The sequence below is a fragment of the Copidosoma floridanum genome, unplaced genomic scaffold (assembly GCF_036245765.1).
Source record: "Copidosoma floridanum isolate Cflo_tuat_1 unplaced genomic scaffold, Cflo_Japanese_pri ptg000030l, whole genome shotgun sequence".
Classification (NCBI taxonomy): domain Eukaryota; kingdom Metazoa; phylum Arthropoda; class Insecta; order Hymenoptera; family Encyrtidae; genus Copidosoma; species Copidosoma floridanum.
The window spans coordinates 37,253,808-37,275,509 of record NW_028321907.1 but is presented as its reverse complement, the minus strand read 5'-3'; the positions used below and the strand labels follow the sequence as shown (position 1 = coordinate 37,275,509).

Genomic DNA, 21,702 nt, shown 5'->3' with positions numbered 1-21,702 from the left:
GAAATTTTGAATTTTTTTCGCTTAATATTCTACATTATAAAAAAACATTTTTAATAATCAATCTTATTCGGAGCTTCCCTGTATTGTTTCTGAATCTATCTTTAGTATATTAATTAAGTTCAGGCTTGTTTATTATCCATCCTTTTTATCCATTCTACGCCAACAATGGAAGTGCATTGAAACAGTGGACAAATTGTGCGGGGGTGGTGGGGGGAGGGGCAAGAAAGATTGTGTGGAGGGACGGTGGCAGGGCGATAGGGGTCAGTGGAGGGGTAGTATGGGGGTAGTGGGGGGCTTGATCCAATATTTATTGGGTCAAAATAATGTAGAAATAAAACGAGTTCTCCATTAATTTGGAGGGTAAATAGGGGGATGCTAGGGCGTCTTTTAGAGGCAGTGGGTGGTTATGTGAAATCCTCCACATATTTAACTATGTAATGTAGAAGAATATATATATATAGGCTCCGCCCCCCTTTTATTATTTAAAATATAAAAGTTTAATAATTGGATGTCTACAAAATAATAGACTTGTTGGTTATATAATCAAGTGCTAACAAGTGTTTCTCAGTTTGTTCTACTTTTCTTAATGATGTTTCTTATATCTAATCATACTTGAAATATATATATTCAACATATAGTTTCGTATACCGTTATCGTATTATGTGGTAAATACAACACATACTTGGAATTGTAGTATTCAGAGATAAAAATTTTATTGTCAAAGCTTTACTGTGAAAAAAATGTACATATCTGAATGAGAGGATAATTTAAAATATTTATTTATCAATCTTGAATACTTTAATTACATAGCAGCAAAATGGTATGTGGCACAGAAAATAAAATTATGAAATTGTTATTATTACAAAATTTGGGTTTTAAAATATACGACGATTTTTGTAGTGATAAAATTTCAAGTTCGAAATTACAGGCTGTCCTCTTCTCTAATTTTTATAAATTTGTTTTTTACCAATTTTCAAGATTTTCAAAATAAAATTCAAAGTTATAATATGCATAAAAAGTTTGTAATATGAGGATTTTTATTTTCTTTCAATGCATGAATTTGGAAGTACAGTGTCTTCATAAATATGTGACTTTTTTGTGTGTTATTGCTTATAAAGAGTCTAATTTTTAAGATGTATTTTATATATTATAAAACTAAATTTTTAAAAGAAAAAAAAAATTTTACAGAATAAACTTTGACAAAGAAATAATCAAATCGTCAACGATCAAAATTTTTTGCCATGCATTGTTTTAATGTTAACTTGATTTTCCGAATCATTTTGAATAAATATATTTTTAGGATTCTTACATTTTAATACCAATACGTATAGTTGACTATAAGAAAACAAAAGTCTTTTGTAATAAAATCCTAATTTATCAAAAGTTTGACCGTGCGATTTATCGATAGTTATAAAAAAAGCTAGAACTAAAGAAAACTGTTTTCTGTATATAATAAACGGTAAAGATAAGTTATTACCGGTATCTAACGCGATTCTTAGAATGAAAACTGTATTAATTGATTTCTTACTAGTTAGTATTGTGTTTCTGAATTATATTTGAATGATTTTGTTATACGTAGTCTAGAGCCATTGCACAAGCCATCAACTATTCTCAAACTTCTTATCAACATAACAATAATACCTACTATTAATTCGAAAAACGTTGCAGTAATCTTTCATGTATATTATTTAAAGTTTTGACAGGAAAATTTATGTTTATATTTTCATCAGTGCTGTACTAAGTATGTTTTTTACCTTTAATAAAAATCAAAATTTTATTTTTTTAAATGTACGAAAGTACATTATGAGTTTTCAGAATTACTTTGTTTCAAGAGCTATTTATACCATCTCCATAAATTTGTTTACAAACATCATCGGTTTTCCATCCCTGTGGAATTTCAAAAGACTTTATAGTTCTGTACAATAATGAAAATGGTAAACCTTTACACTGCATGTAATTTTTCAATTTCATAATTTTGAAGTGTTTCCATAGAAATAAGTACCTTGTAGTTTCACTAATTATACAATTTTTATACCCATGCTTTATCACTGAAAGTATTTTTCTAAAATATCCTCCTAAAATAAACAATTCTCTACCGAATAGAATATTATTATCACATAACTCTTTCAAAGTCTTATTCACTAATTCCAAAGCTTTTTTAGGGATCATTGAAGCTTCGTTCTAAATAAGTATATTTACCTCTCGTATCTTTTTTTTTTTTTTTTTTTTATCAGTTTTTTATTCTAAAGAAGAACCTTCTATCTTATTTAAATCTTATGGTAATCGAAATGTTTTATGACTTGTCATCCCTTTAGATAATAAAATTGAAGCAATTCTCGTCCAATCTGTAAATATGACCTTTTTTAAATTAATGTGTTATTCCAAAAATGTTTTTCTATAACCCCCTGCACTATCAATAAAACATAATTTTGTATTACTATTAATAATTTTATTAAAATTTTTGTTATCACTATTGAATTCCAGCAAATACATTTTCGAAAATTGTTTCTAAATCAATGACAGTTTTATTGTCGTCAAGATCTTCAGATGTAATTTTTTTATTTTGTTCTGGTAACCTATAATCTTTATACAATTTTTTTTTAATTTGAAGAGTTGATTCAAATTTAATCAAGCATAATTTTGTTTATTGTTTTTTTAAAATCTTTATTAAAGAATTTTTCGAATGATTTCCAAATAGTCTTACCACCAATGTCTTAAGAAATAAAAAACCATGAAAAAAATTTTCTCAGTCGATATGGCAGCATAACGTTACAAGCTTCCTTGAATATTTGATGTATTTGACAGCCGTATTTAACTTATTCTAAATCATTAGTAGTATTTCTAAGTGTACTGTAATGTATATTATTAACTGTTTTCAAACTTTCTAAAGTTTTAAATTAAATAAATATGATAAGATTTGTTAGATGTAATTAAATCATAGTAGATAGCCTGAAGGGAGACCGAAAGGTGTGGGAAGAAGGCCTCTAAATTATAAGGATGGGCTAAGGAAGGGCGTGGGGGTTGAGGGGGGTCTGGGAAAAAATTACATATTTCTTATTGGGTTAAAATAAAGGGGAAATATAAGGATTTTTGCCTTATTTTAAAGGGAGCTTGAAAAATATTCTAAAATTTTGAGGAGTGGTGAGGATGGCGAGTAGAGTTGAAGACGAAATTTGGTCTTAACTGTATAATATAAGATATATATATACATGAGAGTGGTCGTTGAAAATTAAATTTTTTCAGGCGCCCGAAAAAAATTTTCCGTTTACCGAAAAACTACGAGGAAAATTTTCTATTTTGAAACAAAAAAGAAAAAATAATACGTGCCGCTGGTCAATTGAACTTTATTTTTCGATAAAATTGCAGTTTTTTTCAACATATTCTGAAGATTCAAATTTTAATCAAAAATGATGAAAACGTGCTTGTAGGATATTAAATTATCTACATAATAGTGTCTTCCGATTTTTAATGAAGTTAATATAATATATTTTATTTTTCATAATGTAGAAAAAATAAATTTTTTGTCTTTAAAATGATGATTGAAAAGTGGCTATGAATTTATCAATGAGATTACTCCGATCTATATTAACTTCATTAAAAATCGAAAGACACTATTATGTAGAGAACATTTTCCCGTAATTTTTCGTCAGAAAAAAAGTTTTTTTTGGGGCGCCTGAAAAAATTTAATTTTCAACGACCACCCTAATGTGTACATATATATATATATAAAGAATCAAGCACACTTCATATTTATTTAGCGAATATTTATAGATGGTTTTGGAGTATATAAAATTAATAATAAAATTATAGAGTCTTATCTATTATCATACTTCTACTTTTGTTTTTTTAGTGTGAGCAGAAAAATTTCTAGCTAATAAATCCAGAGTGGGCAAAAAAAAAATTTTTTTCTGTAGACCATGAGTCCAACAACAAACGTAACTACATGAGGACCGAAAAAAATGTCAGCAGTTGGTCCAAAAAATAGTAAAAGTGTCTAAAATAGGTTTTCCGCTTCTACCAAAAATGCCGTGATTCGGATGAAGAATGGTTTGCATAGAAAAAATGTGCAATTTAAAGTCGAACAAAATGGGATGTGGTGGGCTTAAATCCGCCTTACCGTTTTTTTTCAAATCGCTAAACAATTCCAATTTCACCCTGTTTTGCGGTGGATCGTAACTGGTGTTCAAATAAATATTTTAATTTTTAAATTTCAACAATACGTAAATTTTGCAATTCTTAACAACCTTACAAAATCTTAAGATGATTAGATGCAGAGTTTGTGCAAACCGTCAAATAAACCAAAAAAGGTCCTTAAAAAAAACGTTCGAAAAATTTTTTAAGACCACATAAAGCCATTTTTTTAAATGTTTCGTCTTTATAAATTGTTGATTTAACAATAGTTAGATTATTGTATCCCTATCTTTTTTGTAAGTATTTTAAAAACGTCTAGAGAAATAGTGATTTTTCGCAAAGTATCAGTGACAGCGTGCCGACGATTTGTGCCACGCTCTTTACCTCGCAGTACTATCACCGCGTTTTCAAGCAATCATAACGATTAAAAAATCATCACAAACGAATTTTTTAATTATAACAATTGCTATAAATTGCTGTAGACGATGGAATCATGCATGAGCATTTGAAAACAAAAATAGAAACGAAGCTGCAGAGTGTAACAAGTGTTGTACTAGACTTGCAGCAGCTGTGTTTATGATTCGAATGTTATTATATGCATTTTTAATATTACAAACCGCTACTCCATGTTAAAAAAATAATTATCAATTAACAATATATTAGAAGATATCGATAATTTTGCTGACCCCGTCAGTTTGAATAACTTGCTCAAAAATGTGGTGACAGGACTGTGAGGAAGAGATAACTTTCAGTTAAAAATACGATAATTTAACCAGTGTTAGATTATTAACTTGTAAAAATAAAACATTTCAAAAAATGGCCTTATGTGGTCTAGCAACTTTTTTAACGATGATTTTTGGAAGGACCTTTTCTGGTTTATTTGACGGTTTGCACAAAGTCTGCATCTAATCGTCTTAAGATTTTGTAGGAATGTTAAGAATCACGAAACCTAAATTTGGTCATAATTTGAAGTAAGAATGTTAATTTGAACGCCAGTTATAAGCTATCGAAAAACAGGGCGAAATAGGAACTTTTTGGTAATTGGTGGAAAAATGGCAAGGCGGATTTAGGCCCATCACACCTCATTTTGTTCCTCTTGGATTCATACAGAACATTTTTTGTCTGAACTACGGCTTTTTCGTTAGAAGCGGAAAACCTGTTTTGGCCATTTTTATGTTTTTGTTGAACCAATGGCTGTTATTTTTTTTTGGTCCTCACGTAGTTACATTCGTTGTTGGGCTGAAGATGCATACAAAAAAAAATTTTTGTTACCCAGTTTAAATTTACCTTAAATAGGGGTAATTCTCATCTAGTTTGCTCACACTATTTATGATAGGTAGCATTTGGTAAAGATATCCTCTTAACACAATTTGTTTGGCTCTAAAATGCTGATTGTATTGCATTGATCACGCAAAGTCCTGTCTATTATTTCTAAGGCTCTTTTTAGAATCCGGAAGAGCTTATCTCAAATCATCAAATTAACTTTATATAATATTTTCTTTCGGATTCTATTTCAAAAAATACAATTTTTAGATTTTTGAAGTCCAAAAGTAAACAGAAGGTTCTATGACTAGTCATTATATTTAAAAGCAATATGAATACGATGCTATGTCAAGCCATTAATAAAATTCTTGTACCTCGAGAAATAAGTAAAAAATTGATGTTTTGTACAGAAAAAATTTTTTCTGGTACTCCTAATCATCATTTAAGTAAAGATATATTGAATTCATCATGCGTTTACAGAATTTTAATTTTTCAGTGCTATTATTTCAGTTTAATTTTTTTGTAGATCAACAAATGAAGCGATAAGCATGATTTATCTCCAGATAAATATAATTTTACTTATGTTTAGAAGAACACGGTTTTTTACCATAGGTAAAATTTTTTGTAAAATAAGTTTTATATTTTTTCCAAAAATCATCGCTAAAAATGTTTCCCTGCATTAAAAACTGCGCAAGAAACTATTGTAATTGCATAGGAAACATAATTGTACTAGCTTTACTGAAAGTATTATTACTAATAAAACTAATAACTATTGCAGTACCTTTAAACACTTCATTTTTGTTCTGTATTCTATTGTTCTGTATTCTTAAAGTTTTGAATGATGTTTTTCATTTATTAATACTTGTTGTTGAGTAATTACTTTTATAAAATTTGTTAAAAAATTTTAGGGGATGCATTTAATTTGCTATTGCTGTTAATTTTTGCGTTTTTCTCCTTTTTTCTCAAATCCTGACATTATTATTGAAAATACAGTTTTTTAAACATGCACGCACTTTCATAATTTTGTAAGATAATTGATTTTATTTAAGTGAAACCAAACTATTAACAGCAATAGCCATTTTTTACTGTGTTTTTAATTTTATTTTCTTCTAATATTAATTTCAGTTTATTTTCAAACTGTACGGCTCAATTCAGTATTTTTAGACTGTTACCAGAAAAATACAGCAGATATAAAGTGGTTAAGAGTTATATATTGTATTGTATTCATTTATTTTCCATGTATAGATTTACATCTTTTTACATACCTCTTCCCCTCACACGACATGCCATGCGCTTACAATTTTTGCTCTTAAACCTAGTATTATTTTATCTTCCTCTTGAACATCAATTTCCCTTCTTTACAAGCATATTATCCTCTAGCTTCACAAATTCTCGTTATTCGTTTAAATTATTCCTCAAATCCTAAACGCGTACTTTCCTTTATTCAAAATAATTATTCAAAATAATTACCCCCCCCCCCCTCCATTTATCTTCAGCGTTTGATCTGGCCACTTTCTCGAATTCTATAACATTCTTGAAAATTACCTCAACCGGATCCCCTTCCAATAGTTTGACCAATCTTTGTCTGATTGCCTTCTCCGTTTCTTTTAATCCTACTTCCCCTACTGCTCCAAGCCACTCCACATTAATTTTTTCCTCGCTATCTGACAACAAAAGATATGCTAAATACTTTCCTCCCTTCTCTTGCATACCCTGCATGTGCTATCTAAAAATCCCTTCTTGCCTGCTTTACCTACACTCCCGCATCTGAGCTTCGTCAATTGTTCTCTAACGTTATCCCCCCACACCTTCTTTTCCCAATAATCTTCCGTTCCTAATTTTTGTTTAATATATTTATAAAAATCACAGTATTTCGATCTCTCAATCCTTCCCCAATCTAGCTGCACTTCCTGGTCTTCTTTTACTTTTAGCCCATCTGGCATACTCTTTTTCAAATCCCACCTCTCCAGTGTATCAAATACCCCAATTAACCCCACTCCATCACCTACTTCTTTAAAAGTTTCCGCTTCCAGTCTTTCCCAACTTGAAGCATTCCCGTTCCCAAGTTCCCTTATCTCCTCCTTCAAGCAAATTTTTGGCCATCTATTGTCTTTCATCTCCGCTATGTTTATCAGATAGTCCCCTGCCCTCCTCCTTGTTTCAATTTCCAAACTTTTCCTATTTGCTTTCCTTCTCCAGATGTACGCCGGAGTATTTTCATTTAGCCCTAATGCCATCTTTACAAACTTTGCCTGCACTTTCTCAATCTGCTCCCACCTTTTCCACCCCCATATTTCAACTCCGTATAAACAACCGGCCTTCACTATTGTGTCTAATAGATAAAGTCTTCCCTTTAAACTACCTAATTTTGCTCTTTCCCATACTTCCCACACCGCGTTTATTGCTTTCTTAACCTTATTGGTGATTTTGTTGACGTGCGTACTCAATGTATTTCTTGTCGAAAACCAGAACTTAAGATATTTATACTCGTTGACCACTTAAATTATCTTGTCTCTAAATATAAATTTTTCGCTTTCTTTTTTCCTACCCCCTTTTCTAAATATTATTTTTGTTTTATACGTATTTACCTCCACCCTTTTTTCCTCATATTCTTGTAGATCATTCAGCATACATTGTAAACCCTCCCTGCTGCTGGCCAGCACAGCCACATCATCCGCAAATTTCAAGCTAGATTTTTTCCCCCCCAATAACTATCCCTCCCTCATTTTTTGCCCTCTATTTTTCCTCTATATCATTAATATATATATTAAATAGAAACGGGCTCAGAGGACACCCTTGTCTAACCCCTTGCTTTGTCTCAAATTTTTCAGTTATACCCTCCCTTGTAATCATTTCATTTATCGCCCTGCTATATATGTTTTTTACCATTTCTTAGAACTTTCCCTTGATTCATAATTTCCTCATTTTTTCGATTAATATTCCCCTATCTATTGTATCAAACGCCGTTTTGAAGTCAACGAAACACACAAAAACCTTCTTCTTATCCTCCTTCAAACTATTACTGATAATGCTGTTCAGCACAAATATATGATCCCTCGTGCCTATCCCTTCCCTAAAACTTGCTTGACTCTCGTCAATGATATCCCTTAATTCTAGACTCCCCCTCAATCTGTTCGCCAATATATTAGTTAACAATTTTTATCCCATATCTAATAATGATACCCACCTATAGTTTTTAGCATCATTTTCGTCCCCCGCTTTGTAAATCGGAAAAATTCTCGCTATCTCCCATCCCTTGATCATTCTTGCTTCTTCAAATACTCTCTTTAACACCCCCGTTAATTTCTTCAGCCAGGTTTCCGGAAGTTCCTTTAAAAATTCCGCCGTAATCCCATCCTCCTTTGCCGCTTTTTTATTTTTCATTTTTCCCAACGCCTTCCTCACCTCCTGTTCGCATATCTCTGAATTCAGTTCCTCCCATTCCTCATGAGAGTTCCACACCCTCTCTCCCTCCACTCCTGCATCGCTCAGCTTGTCTGCACCCAAGATTTTTTTTAAATGCGTAACCCATTCCTCCCCTTTTATAACCCCCCCCCCTTTATTTTTCCTCCTTGGTCTGAACTGAGCTATTGCTTCCCAGAATTCTGTCATTTTCCTGCTTTCGTCCACTAATTTCCATTTTCTCTGTTTCCCCTCTTCCAGTTTTTTTTTGGTTTTCTTTTGGTTAAGAGTTATACAATAGAATATACTGAATATCTGATAAATTTTATTTTACTACAAATTTTGTCACGTATAATTTATAATTATTATCATTAGAAAACTAGAACGGTAATAAATAAGGTCATCAAAATCTAAAAAGGAAACTTTTTTAAAGTTTCTACACCACACCTGGCCGAAAACCAAGCAATTATCGCACGCTATGCGGGCAGTTTTATAATAGTTCTGGTCTAGGTAAGGAGCAAAGTCATATACACACCACGGGTGGTAGTAAATAATACCCTGATCTCGCGTTTGTAACCCTCTGGATCGCCTCAAGTGACAATTAAGATGAGATCTGGATCATTCTTTACTTAACCGCTAATGTTTCTAAGTAGCTATAAAAAACTTCAAGTTTTATTTAGTTTATGGTGGGTTGGAGTGCGAAAAATAGATAACTATATACTTTTTCGTGATGTGTATTTCTTTTAAGTCTATTGTTTTGTGGTGGATATAATTCAGATAAGTTACACGATTTATCTTTTGAATTTCAAATTTTGTTAATATGGAGAAATTATTTTAAGCTGCACTATTTGTTAACGAAATTTTATAAGATCAACACTTTTATATCGACCTAGACTTACCCATCATTTAAAATACAATAAACAATCTGCAAAAAATTTGTAAGAAAAGATAAGTTAAAAAGACTTTCAAACAGATTCAACAGAAAAGTAAGTAAAAAACTCTATTACAAATTCAAACTCTTATTAAATATAAATATGGGAAGGTACTCGAAAAAGAAATTTTCGATTTTTTGGTCTCACAAGTTTTTAGACCTGGGTGAATGTATAACAGTTTCAGAGCTATTGGTAGGGATTAGCAAATTTGGTGCTAGGCGCCAGGCAAGGAGCGCCGATCTTAACGGCTATGAGTGATCCCTGAAACATGGAGCTTCTTTGGGGATGCTAATTGGCCTGGATCCGATGCTTCAGCAGAGAGTGCTGGTTTAACTGGTGAGGAGTGGATGGCCCTGAGATATGGAATCGTCTCCAGTGAAAAGCTACACCGTAACTAGTGGACCCGATGCACTATTGGTGCAGTGAGTGCCAGTTTATCTAGTAAGGTATTACACTGAAGATATTCCTACTTTGCCCATATTATGGTAGGTATAATATTAGTTAGAATATAAGTAAATGGGTGCGGCAACACACTTACATGCAGAGGTGGTGAGTGGGTGGCCCCGACGACTAGGCCAGTAGGTTGTAGCGGTAACCCCATAAGAAAAATCATTCACTTCTTACTATGAAGTTTTATAGTTAGCCTATGAATTTTTGTCGTCGTTTGAATTATGTAGGTGATAAAACATGAAGGATAAGAATAAAAAACCAAAATAAGAAAGCAAATGTTATACTTGACACTTAAGTACTTGAACACTTGAAAATTTTATTTTACTACAAGCATTTATTTTTGGTTTATATTTTTTGAAAAGCTAACAAAATAATCAACTGCCTCAGCTTGCAGAATACAAATATGTTTGTTAGAATATGTTGTCAAATTTTTTTGGGTTTGATAGATTTGGTGATATGCAAACAGATACTTAAGGTTTAAAGATATATACACATACATATATATATATGTAAGTTTCAAGTTGTTTTAAACGTGAAACTTCGGACGGTTAGGAGTGGTGTTGAATGGCACAAAATCAGACACAAGTTGATGCAGAAAGAAATATAACTGTAATTTTAATAACAATAATAATTGTAAATAACAATACACAATATTAAAATTGAAACAATGTTACAATGTTGATTACCTGAATCAACAATTATGTCGCTTTAGGTGTTACAAGCTTACATTAACAACTTTACATTACACAACAATTATACAATACAATTTTATATTTGGTGTGAACACATTGAGCGCTTGTAGCTAACTGACTAGAGTACGTGGACAACGAGAGGCGAGGGTGGTGACGGTTTAGCTGTGTGCTTTCATAATGACTCATGAGAATCATGAGTCGCACCAGCGGCTAAGTTTGTAAGTGTTAAATACAACAAACTTACATCCCCCTTCCCCGAGAGGATTCGGCAGGAACCGGATCGTAAGGGATCATTTTACTCTTATGAAAAATATTTAAGCTTTTTTTTTTCTCTCACCAGTATCTATTTCGTAAATGGATTCGGATAATTTTTTTGTTATTCTAAATGGACCTATCCGGACTGGATCTAACTTCTTCTTATTCATTTTATTACCACTCTGAATATAAACTAAATCATTTTTTTGATATTCTATATTTTTAGTATGTTTATCATAATACTGTTTGTTTACAATATGTGATCTGTTAGCATTTTTCTGTGCTAGAGATCTGTTAAATTCTAAATTATTATTTATATTTGTGTTTAGTTCTCTTGGAATTATTGAGTTATCCTGTCCTGTTAATAAATAATTGGGTGAAAACCCCGTCGAGCTATGTATCGTATTATTATATTCGCGAATACATTGTTCTGCAATAACAGACCATGGTTTTTGTTTATTTTCGTATATTCTACAACGGATTCTGTTTATCAAAGTTTGATTAGTCCTCTCATTCTGTCCGTTTGAAAATGCACAATCTACTGCTGTGAAAATTAATTGAATATTTTTCTGATTTAAGTAATTTTTAAATTCTGTGGAATTTATCCCCGGATATTGATCTGTTAAAATCATCCCAATATTTCCTTTGTTTTCAACCGTTTTTACCAAATGAATGAAATCCCGTGCTATTTGTGTTTTTGATGTCAAAATAAATGCGTATCGAGTTAATTGGTCCACCATCAAGTGTAAGTATTTTTTTGGGGATCTGTTTCCACTGAAACCTCCAATTGTATCTAATGATAGTATTTCTAACGGTTTTGACCCTGGACCTAATTGCGACAACGGAGCTTTAAAATTGCCAAATCTCGTTTTATTTTTTATACATATTTCACAACTTCTGCAAACAAGTTTAATATGTTTATGCATATTCTTAAAATATATGACTGGTGTAATTGTTAATAACATTTGTTTGACACCAATATGCCCTTGTGAATCGTGCAGTTTCTTAAGAACCGTTAAACCAAATTTTTCTGTTAAATATATTTTTTCTGTCCTATTTAAGTTTTTTAAATAATATTATCTTTTATTTTACAATATTTATCACGAACTAACTCTTTTTGATCATTCAAGATATTTTCCAATGTTAAAAAATTTACTATCTTTATTTTTGATTCCTCAACATTGTTGTCATCAGACAAAACGGGATTTCTTGAAAGACAATCAGCCTCCGAATTGTCTTTTCCTGGATTGTACTGAATATCAAATTCGAATTGCGATATATAATTTAAAATATGTAAGAGTTCTGTATCTTTACAATTTTTTATATTAAAATTTTGTAAAGGCTTGTGATCAGTGAATACTTTAAAATGTAGGCCTATTAAATAATACTGCCAATATAAAATGGCTTCTTTTATTGCTAAACATTCGATATAAATTGCCCTTTTTGTCTTTTGAGATGAATTGAGTTTTCGTGAAAAATAAAATACTGGTTTAATAGATCCGTCTTCCTGGGGTTGTTTCAAAATTGCACCAACTCCTTCTAAGCTAGCATCTGTGTAAATGTATATAGGTTTATTAGGATCAAATATTGCTAATATCGGTGAAGTACACAGATAATTTTTTATTTTTGTAAAATTTTCCTTACATTTGTTTGACCACACAAAATTTACATTTTTCCTCAGAAGATTGTGTAAAGGCTCCAGTACAATTGCTGATTTGGGGATATATTTTAAATAAAAATTTACTTTGCCCAAAAATTGTCTGATATGTTTTCTGGTTTTCGGAGTGGGAAAATTTTTTATCGCTATTATATTATCGTTAATTGGCCTTATGTTATTGTTTGATATTATGTTTCCTAAGTATGTTACTTCTTTCTGTGCAAAACTGCATTTATTTTCATGTAATTTAAAACCGTGTTCTTCTAAAACTTGCAACGTTCTTTGAATATGTTTAAGATGATCAGAATAGTTTTTAGAAAAAATCAGAATGTCATCTATATAATTTATGGCAAAGGAATCCAAATCGTTATTTCTTAGTATACTAGAAAGAATCCGCTGAAATATAGCCGGAGCTGACTTCAACCCAAAAGGTAAGCATCTCCATTGCCAATGACCATGATGAGTCACGAAGGCCGTTTTGTATTTATCCTTAGCTCGCAAGGGAATAGACCAGAAGGCCGAATTGATATCTAGTTTTGAAAAGTAAATACACTTTCCTACACGTACCACTAGATTATCAATTCTAGGAAACGGCTGGCCTTCAGGAATAATTAATTTATTTAATTCACGATAGTCAATACACAATCGCGATTTTTTCCCTTCATCTTTTTTATAAGTCAAAGTGACTGGCGCGGCATATGGACTGTACGACTCTTCCACGAGTCCCACTTTTAACAAATTGTTTATTTGCGTTTCTATTTCTGTTTTATCCGGAATTGAGCATTTATATGGTTTTTTTGAAATATATTTACATTCAGTTAACTTGACCGTTGCCTCGAAATTTTTTACTGTACCAATATCGAATTTACCCTTAGCAAATATTGCCTTATGTTTTTTCAAGAGATTATTTAAATCATTATTATTATCATTTTTATCTTCGAGCATCAAATTTTGGCATTCTTTGGCATTTATATTTTTAGAAATAGAATTCGAACTTTGAACAATTTTTAAATTTTCATTCTGACACAGAGAAAACTCCTTGATACAATCTAAACCTATCAATAAGTGATCCTCGAATAAATCATTTTTAACAATTGTAAAAGAAAATTTTCTTGTTAAATTAAAAATCTTTAAATCTACCGTTACTGTTCCATAAGCTTGTATTGAACCATTTAATGTTTTTATCGATGTGATCCCGCTTATTCCGCTTGTCAATGGTAGTGTCTTATAAAAATTGTAGTTCATCAGTGACACATTGGCTCCAGTATCATATAGCCCACTGGCCTCAGTATCATTGACAAATACCCTTAATTTTATAAGCGGGATCGAATTTAGTTTTTTGTTTCTGCTGATTTTATAATCGAATTTGTTTTGTTTCTACATAAATTTTCTGGGTGGAATCTGTTCGGGTATCCAATTTTCTCGCAAATACGACAAGGTAAGTACTTTTGTTTCTGTGTATATGTATCCACCTCGGATCTCCTCGTATTTGTGTGTGTGTTTACAGTTTGCTCAAGTGTGCGCAGTACCGACATTAAGTTTTCAATTGTTATTATGTCTTTCTTATTTAAATGTGTTCTAACGGATTTTGGTAAAGCCAGCACAATAAAATTGATTTGAGAATTTATACTAAGATCAGGATCAACGTTTATTAAAAGATTTCTCTTTTTTAATGCAAAATCCAAGAAAGGTCCACCCAACCAACGGAAAGAATAAGCTTTTTCAATCTCACACCAAGAAATCTCCCCGAATGTATCCAGAAAAGACTGTGCCCAATAATTCCAAGGCTTTATCAAAGTACCAGACTTAAATAGAACCGAAAACCAATCTAAAGCAGGTCCCTCCAAACAAGTTTTTAAAACCTCTGGAAACTGGGATTCGGCGATATTCAATCTTTTGCACTCAAGCATAAATAAATCTAACCACGACTTTGCGTTTTGATCCTTACTCGAAAATTTTTGCAGAATCATGTTGCTTGCGACAAATTTCATCGGATTCTCATTAACAGAAGTGGGCAATGTGCTGTCCGTGGGTGGGGGGAAATTATCAACTACCTCTAAATAGTAACCGCTAAACACCACATTACCTTCCTCATCCGTGTAAGCTTCTTTTAATTTTTCTGTTAACGTGATGCCAATTTTCCTGAATTTTCCTCTCGCATTCAGACTCTTTACAGCTCCCTGGATCGTTGACAATTTTATCAATTCTGTATGTTGAGATATGGGCTCAAATTCGGGCGGGAAAAAAAATTTCTCTTCTTGTCCCAGGATTTGGATGGTCTTTACTTTTATAATCGTGGTTTTACTATCCTGAGCTTCCGCAGATAGGAGAAATGTTGCCTTGATTTTTCCTTCCATAATTGTTGATTTGTAAGTTTCAAGTTGTTTTAAACGTGAAACTTCGGACGGTTAGGAGTGGTGTTGAATGGCACAAAATCAGACACAAGCTGATGCAGAAAGAAATATAACTGTAATTTTAATAACAATAATAATTGTAAATAACAATACACAATATTAAAATTGAAACAATGTTACAATGTTGATTACCTGAATCAACAATTATGTCGCTTTAGGTGTTACAAGCTTACATTAACAACTTTACATTACACAACAATTATACAATACAATTTTATATTTGGTGTGAACACATTGAGCGCTTGTAGCTAACTGACTAGAGTACGTGGACAACGAGAGGCGAGGGTGGTGACGGTTTAGCTGTGTGCTTTCATAATGACTCATGAGAATCATGAGTCGCACCAGCGGCTAAGTTTGTAAGTGTTAAATACAACAAACTTACATATATATATATATATATATATATATATATATATATATATATATATATATATATATATATATAGTAAATACATATATATAACCTATATATATATATAGTAAAACCTCGATAACACAAATTTCTAGGCACCGGAAATTTTGTTCGTGTTATAACGAAATTCGTAATACCCTTTAACACCCTTTTATTAGTTTGTGTCGATAAAAAATAAATTAACTTAATTTAAAAAATTGAGAGATTGTAGTTGGGTATTATTTCTTTAAATTTAAGATATTAAATTCAAAACTCGTTTTATCTAATGATTCTCTAAATTTAACAGAAATGTCATTAGAGTTCGCAAACTTACTTAATGTTTCGAAAGCCATTCTACATGATTCTTCTTTTCCTTATCCTCCTCCTTCTTTTACTACTTCTTTTCTTCTTCTTCTGGCATCATTGAAGTCAAACCATAAAGACATACGTTATTCTCTACTTGTCTGTAATCTTCGAATGAAATTAATTCCTAGAAGTAAACATCAAGCAATCAATGGAAAATGCGTTATGCATGAACACAAAAACTCACTGAAATTGGATCAAGTGACTGATTATAATTCCATTCTCAACTTTCATCGATGTCAGCTGCTGAAAAAAGTTCTGCATCCCGTCTAGTTGGAGCCTAATTACCCCCTGCCCATGACCCCTATATCAGCGTTGTATCAGTAACAAGCACGCTTGCCTCTGAGCCAACGCCACTCCTTTTTTTTTTAATTATCCATTCACTCCATTACTTGCTTCTTTGTCATCATAAATACTATTTAGCCATGCTTCTTAATACCAAGGGTTTCAATATCGTTATCTTTGTTTGACTAAATAAGACTGCTAATCTTATTAATGATACGTTGAAACGTAGTTTACACAGATATAAAGCAATCCTAAATCAAAAGAGAAACATTTTTTATCACTTAGAAGTTTTGCACACAGTCACTGCGTTGATCAAACTATTCAGTTGATTTCAAGAGATTTCTGTAAAAGTGATAAAATCCTCAGTATTTCGTATCGAACTAATAAATTTGCACTTGTGATGCCAAACTTCTTTAAAACACCAATGTCCAGGTTTCTTATTTCTATCTACATTATGTTCATCTTCATCATCTTCCTGTACATCATAATTCTCATTTTCATATATTTATTATATTTCATTATTATACTCATTCTTATCCTTATTTTCATCTTCATTCACATACTTGTCTTCGTTTTCTGCTCATCGTTATACTTATCCTGATAATAACCATCAACATATCATGATCGTCATCATAATCAACATCATCATTAATAACAGTTGACTTACTGTCGGCAATGAGATCAGTAAGAGTGTAAGCAGCATTCATATTAATAGAGTTAATATCATTATTCAAGAATACAGAACTTTTTGCTTGTGATTTATTCAATTTAATTGTATGGACAGTTTTATCTTTAGGTTTCTCATCTTTTTCGAAAAACTACTACTCTAGAGTTGTCTATTTGTTCCTTAACGAAACATCAGTTTGTAAACAGTTCACTTTGAACCTAAAAACAAGCAAGATAGTTTTTTTAATACTTGTTTAGAATTTTTCAATACATGTGTCCACACTCACCTGTTTTTATTGGTCGGTTTATTTATGACAACGAAAATAAGTTTTGTTTAAGTTTTTTTTAGGGATCTTTACGGCTAAAAGAACTTTTTTTCGATTGACGATCCTAAAGTTCTGATTAAAAATTTATTTATTATCAGTATTTAATTTTTCTTTTCGTAGAAACAGATGTTTCAATTTGTTAAGTAATTATTGAAATAATAATTATTGTCTGAAAAATGATCACTTTACATATATGTTTTTATAATTTTTTTGTTAAATTTCATAGTACTTTCTATTTGTTACGGGTAGTCACATTTTTTTTGCAGCCAATGAAATATTGCACTTATAAACAATTTTTTATCACATGTTGGCACGCTATAACCAAAAATTCGTTTCTCTTGTGCAGACTGGTCTTCTTGCGACATTGTTGGTTTTCTACTTAAGTATTCTTTCAAACGTTGTCACGTTATTATTGATCTGGTAAGTTCTGGTAATCAAAAACAGGCCTTTTATAAGTAATTGCAACCTGTGGCGTAATAAGACCCCCCCCTCCCTAATCTCCGTGGTGGGCTTCCGCTATAGTGAAAAATGAATTTCAACTAGGGACCTGGTTTTAAAAACCTTAAAAAAAAATTTTTATATAGTCAAAACAAAGACAATTGAAAACCGCCTTAGGCAACAGCTACTTGTTGATGAAACGCTGTTAAAAAGTCGCTAAAGTTGAAGAAATCAGTTTTTTAAGAATAGTTAAAAAAATAAAAATTTTTTTGAATAACGATAAGCGTCTAAAATATAGCTTGTAAAAAGACACAAAATTTTATTAAAATTTTTCAAATCAAACAATTTCTTTATCCGTAAAGATAAAGAAACCCTTAAAATACTGCATTTATTCAATATTTAATAACTAATAACCCTTTTATCCAAACGTTGCCGAACCAAGCGTAAACTGTATGTCCTTACAGTGCTAATCAACGCTTCAAATTTCAATTTAATCGCCTTAATACTTACAGTAAAAAGTCAGTTATTTATTAAAATGGTCTACTTGGTCATAGGCCGTAATTTTTTAAGGCATATTGGATTGATGCTTCAAACAGGACTTTCTTCTTTAATAGCTATATTATCAGATATGTGTCTCGTTGCGTTCGAGCTTAATAATTAAAATTACTGTGTGATAACGTCATCGGCCGTACTCGTTTCCGGAACTTCAAATCGCGTCAGCCGAAGAAAAATGCATTATCTCAGCAACTGTGTCGTAGAACAATCAATTTTTTTTCATGGGTTAGGTCGCAAAAATAATTAGATTGGAAATTTTTAACTCTAGAAAAATTGCGCCATGCAGTTAATTTAACAATGAATAAATGTAATAAAAAATGGTTTATTTTTTAGATATTTAAATACAACACGTATAAATATATGTACATAACAATAAAATAAATCAATACAATCAAATAAATCAATGCCTTTCAGTATTTAATATAGATGGGCTGGAGTCAGCAATTAGTTGGAGAAAAATTAGAAAATAAATGACATTTTATTTTCTTTGTGTGGTGTTTTTTATTTTGCAACTTTTCGTTGGCTAGTATGCCAACCTCATCAGGCTACAAATAGATGGTACATATAATGTATTTTATTATAAGAATTTTTCCACTACACGTGATACAGAGATAGCACAAACATCTATAGTAAATTAGTGTTTACTTTATTATTTGCAAGTATCTGAGTTTTACAAAAACATTGTAAAGTCAAAATTATAAAAAATAAAATACGGTTTTAAAAAATAACCAAAAAATATTCTACCCTTCCACTGACAAAAGCAACGCTACTGTTTGTATTGGCAAAACTGATAACTCTTCAAGAATACAAATTCTTTTAGAAGACAAAAATCCGTACACACTAGTTACCAAAAATCCATTATTCTCTTTAAAAAAAACGAATGCTTTTTAGTAGAACTAAAAATTAACGGCTTGCTTTCAAAAACTCATCACAACAATGCTCTGACGTTAATAGTCAAAATGCTAGCCAAATGCTATAGGCAACCAAAGATTCACAAACAAAACACTCCTTTACGACCAATAGTCTCTATTTAATAGCTTTACTTATATACTTTCAAAAATAATCCATAAAGAAATAAAATACTTCATAACTACTCCCAAATCTTGCATTAACAACAGTTTTAAGTAAGAAAATCAATTGAAAAACGTTTAAATAGATAAAAACTGTGGATTAGTTTCTCTAGATAGTAGAATCTTTATTCATCAGTATTCCTCTAGATTTAGTTCAAAAAAGTATTGATAGGCGTATTGTATTTAATCCAATCGATCGAGCTATATCTCTATCTAACGAATGATATCACAAAAAAAATATTACTAGAGTAAAAAAGCTACTCTTAAGTAATAGTTAAACTCAAGAGCTCATTGATAAAAACATTTTACACTGATTAAGAGAGCAAATATATATAAATAAAAATAAACATAAAAATAGTCACCCAACCTCAATTTCGTGTTGTAAAATAGGCTAACCATGTACAGATGAAAACTATTATAAATTATTAGCTATATTGAGATCTTATGATATGTCTACCTACCCAATTATACAAAAAAAAATTAAAGGAAGTTGTACAATTGGATAAGGATGTAGTATATAAGTTTAACTGCAAGCATCTAAGCTTGTCGCCATCATTTACGGGTAAAACAAAATGAGCATTAAAAATTTGAACAAATTAATACGAAAATAACAAAAATAAAGAATGTGTGGTCTTTTTGCAACAGCTTCACAACAATCATAATTTTGATTGGGACAATATAAAAATACTATACAGATAATCAAACTACCAAAAAAAGCTTATTTCAGAAATAATACACATAACTCACAAAAAAACAATTCACAAAAAATATGCAATTGGAAAAAAATTTTTCATCTTATCTCAAAACTTTTTTACCAGAGCAACAAAGTTCTGGAGCTTAATTTCTACATTTTTTATCGCCACAAAAATACAAGTACATGTTAGGTGACGACTTGCGTAAATTAATAAATTTTTATTTTTATTCTATTTTATCCTGTTATATTTCATTCCCAATGATAAAATTTTAAGACTCTTTACAGAGTCATACTCAACGAGAGCCGTCGCCTAACAAAGCTGACTGTGAACTTCGTGGCTCTTGGAATGTCAAGTGACAACCGAAGCGAGCCATGAAGCCTAAACACATGAAGTCAGCAAGTACCGGCCCCATAGCAAGTAAGACAAAGAAGTTTTAACTAAAACTTCGTGCAAGGTGCATTTCTTTGCGCGGCGTTTTAGTTAGTAGCCCGCTGCCGCTCATCAAGTGCAGACGTAATAACTAATTTTATAAGATTAACCAGACGTTCCGTCTATTTTTTTTCTTTTCTGTTTTATTTTATATGTATACTAGTAATATAAAATAAAGTGATATAAAACTAATTGGAAAAGAAATTTAAACTATTATAAAATAATGAATAACAAATAAATAAATATTAAAATAAATAATTACAAATCGACGGAAAGAGGAATTGCAGGTCATCCGAAATAATAATTAGTGGAAAGAAAGGTAAGTTAATCTGGATATTATATTCAACACTACTTCTTCCTTCCTTTTCATTTTTCTTAAACAAACAAATAGTTGGACTATCTGCTGTCCCGCAGCCTGTGAAGGAGCGTGAGACTGTAGTCCACAGTTTTTAGTTTTTGATTTGAAGCTGAAAACAAACTTAAATGACATTAAACGTTATTTAACAAAATTGGTAGCAGAGCGTGGTTAATGGTCTCTAACTATTTGTTTATTTATTACATATTCTCTTATTACTATTTTTCTCTTCAGAAACACCAAACACCATTCAATGAAGCATGTTTATGAATGACGCGTAATACCCCATATAGTACACTGTGCGTGGACGCGTATATGCTGTGCTTTTGCGGATAGCATGGTATATGCGATATTTCGTTATATTTAAAAAAAGATAAATAAAAAAATAAACAAATAAATAAAGTAAATAACAAATATAATACTACATCAATAAATAAACGGAAAAATAAATAAGAGTTAACTGTCTTTAAAATAACAAAAAAATAAATAAGTAATAAGATTATAATGTGTTTTAAAAGATAATAGAAAAATAAGAAGATAGTGACCTCTTATACTACACGCTTACAAGACAGAACAAATACAATCTTCCTACCCTGAATCTGCTAACCAGAGCGGTTCATCCCTCTTGTCCTGATGAAATAGCGGACATTCTATTCACAAGACCTGCTAACCAGAGCGGTCTTTCTCTTCCTACCCTAAATCTGCTAACCAGAGTGGTTCATCCCCATTAGTCCTGCTGAAATAGCGGACACTCTTTACCCTAGATCTGCTACTTAAAGCGGTCTATCAAAATAACAAATACATACACACAGACATATTTGCACGTAATAGTGTTAGTAGAAGAAGAATTCTTAAAAAACGGAGTAAAGATTTAATATAATTTCTGATTTCACTTATATACCCACGATTGTTTATAAAATAATATTTCATGAA

At 31.2% G+C, this 21,702-nt stretch overlaps 1 protein-coding gene across 2 annotated transcripts in view; it reads left to right on the top strand.

Moving 5' to 3' along the window:
- The window catches only part of FucT6 (alpha-(1,6)-fucosyltransferase 8), a 288,678-nt gene that overhangs the window by 47,127 nt on the left and 219,849 nt on the right, over positions 1–21,702 (top strand). The gene's annotated exons all lie outside the window — the stretch shown is intronic.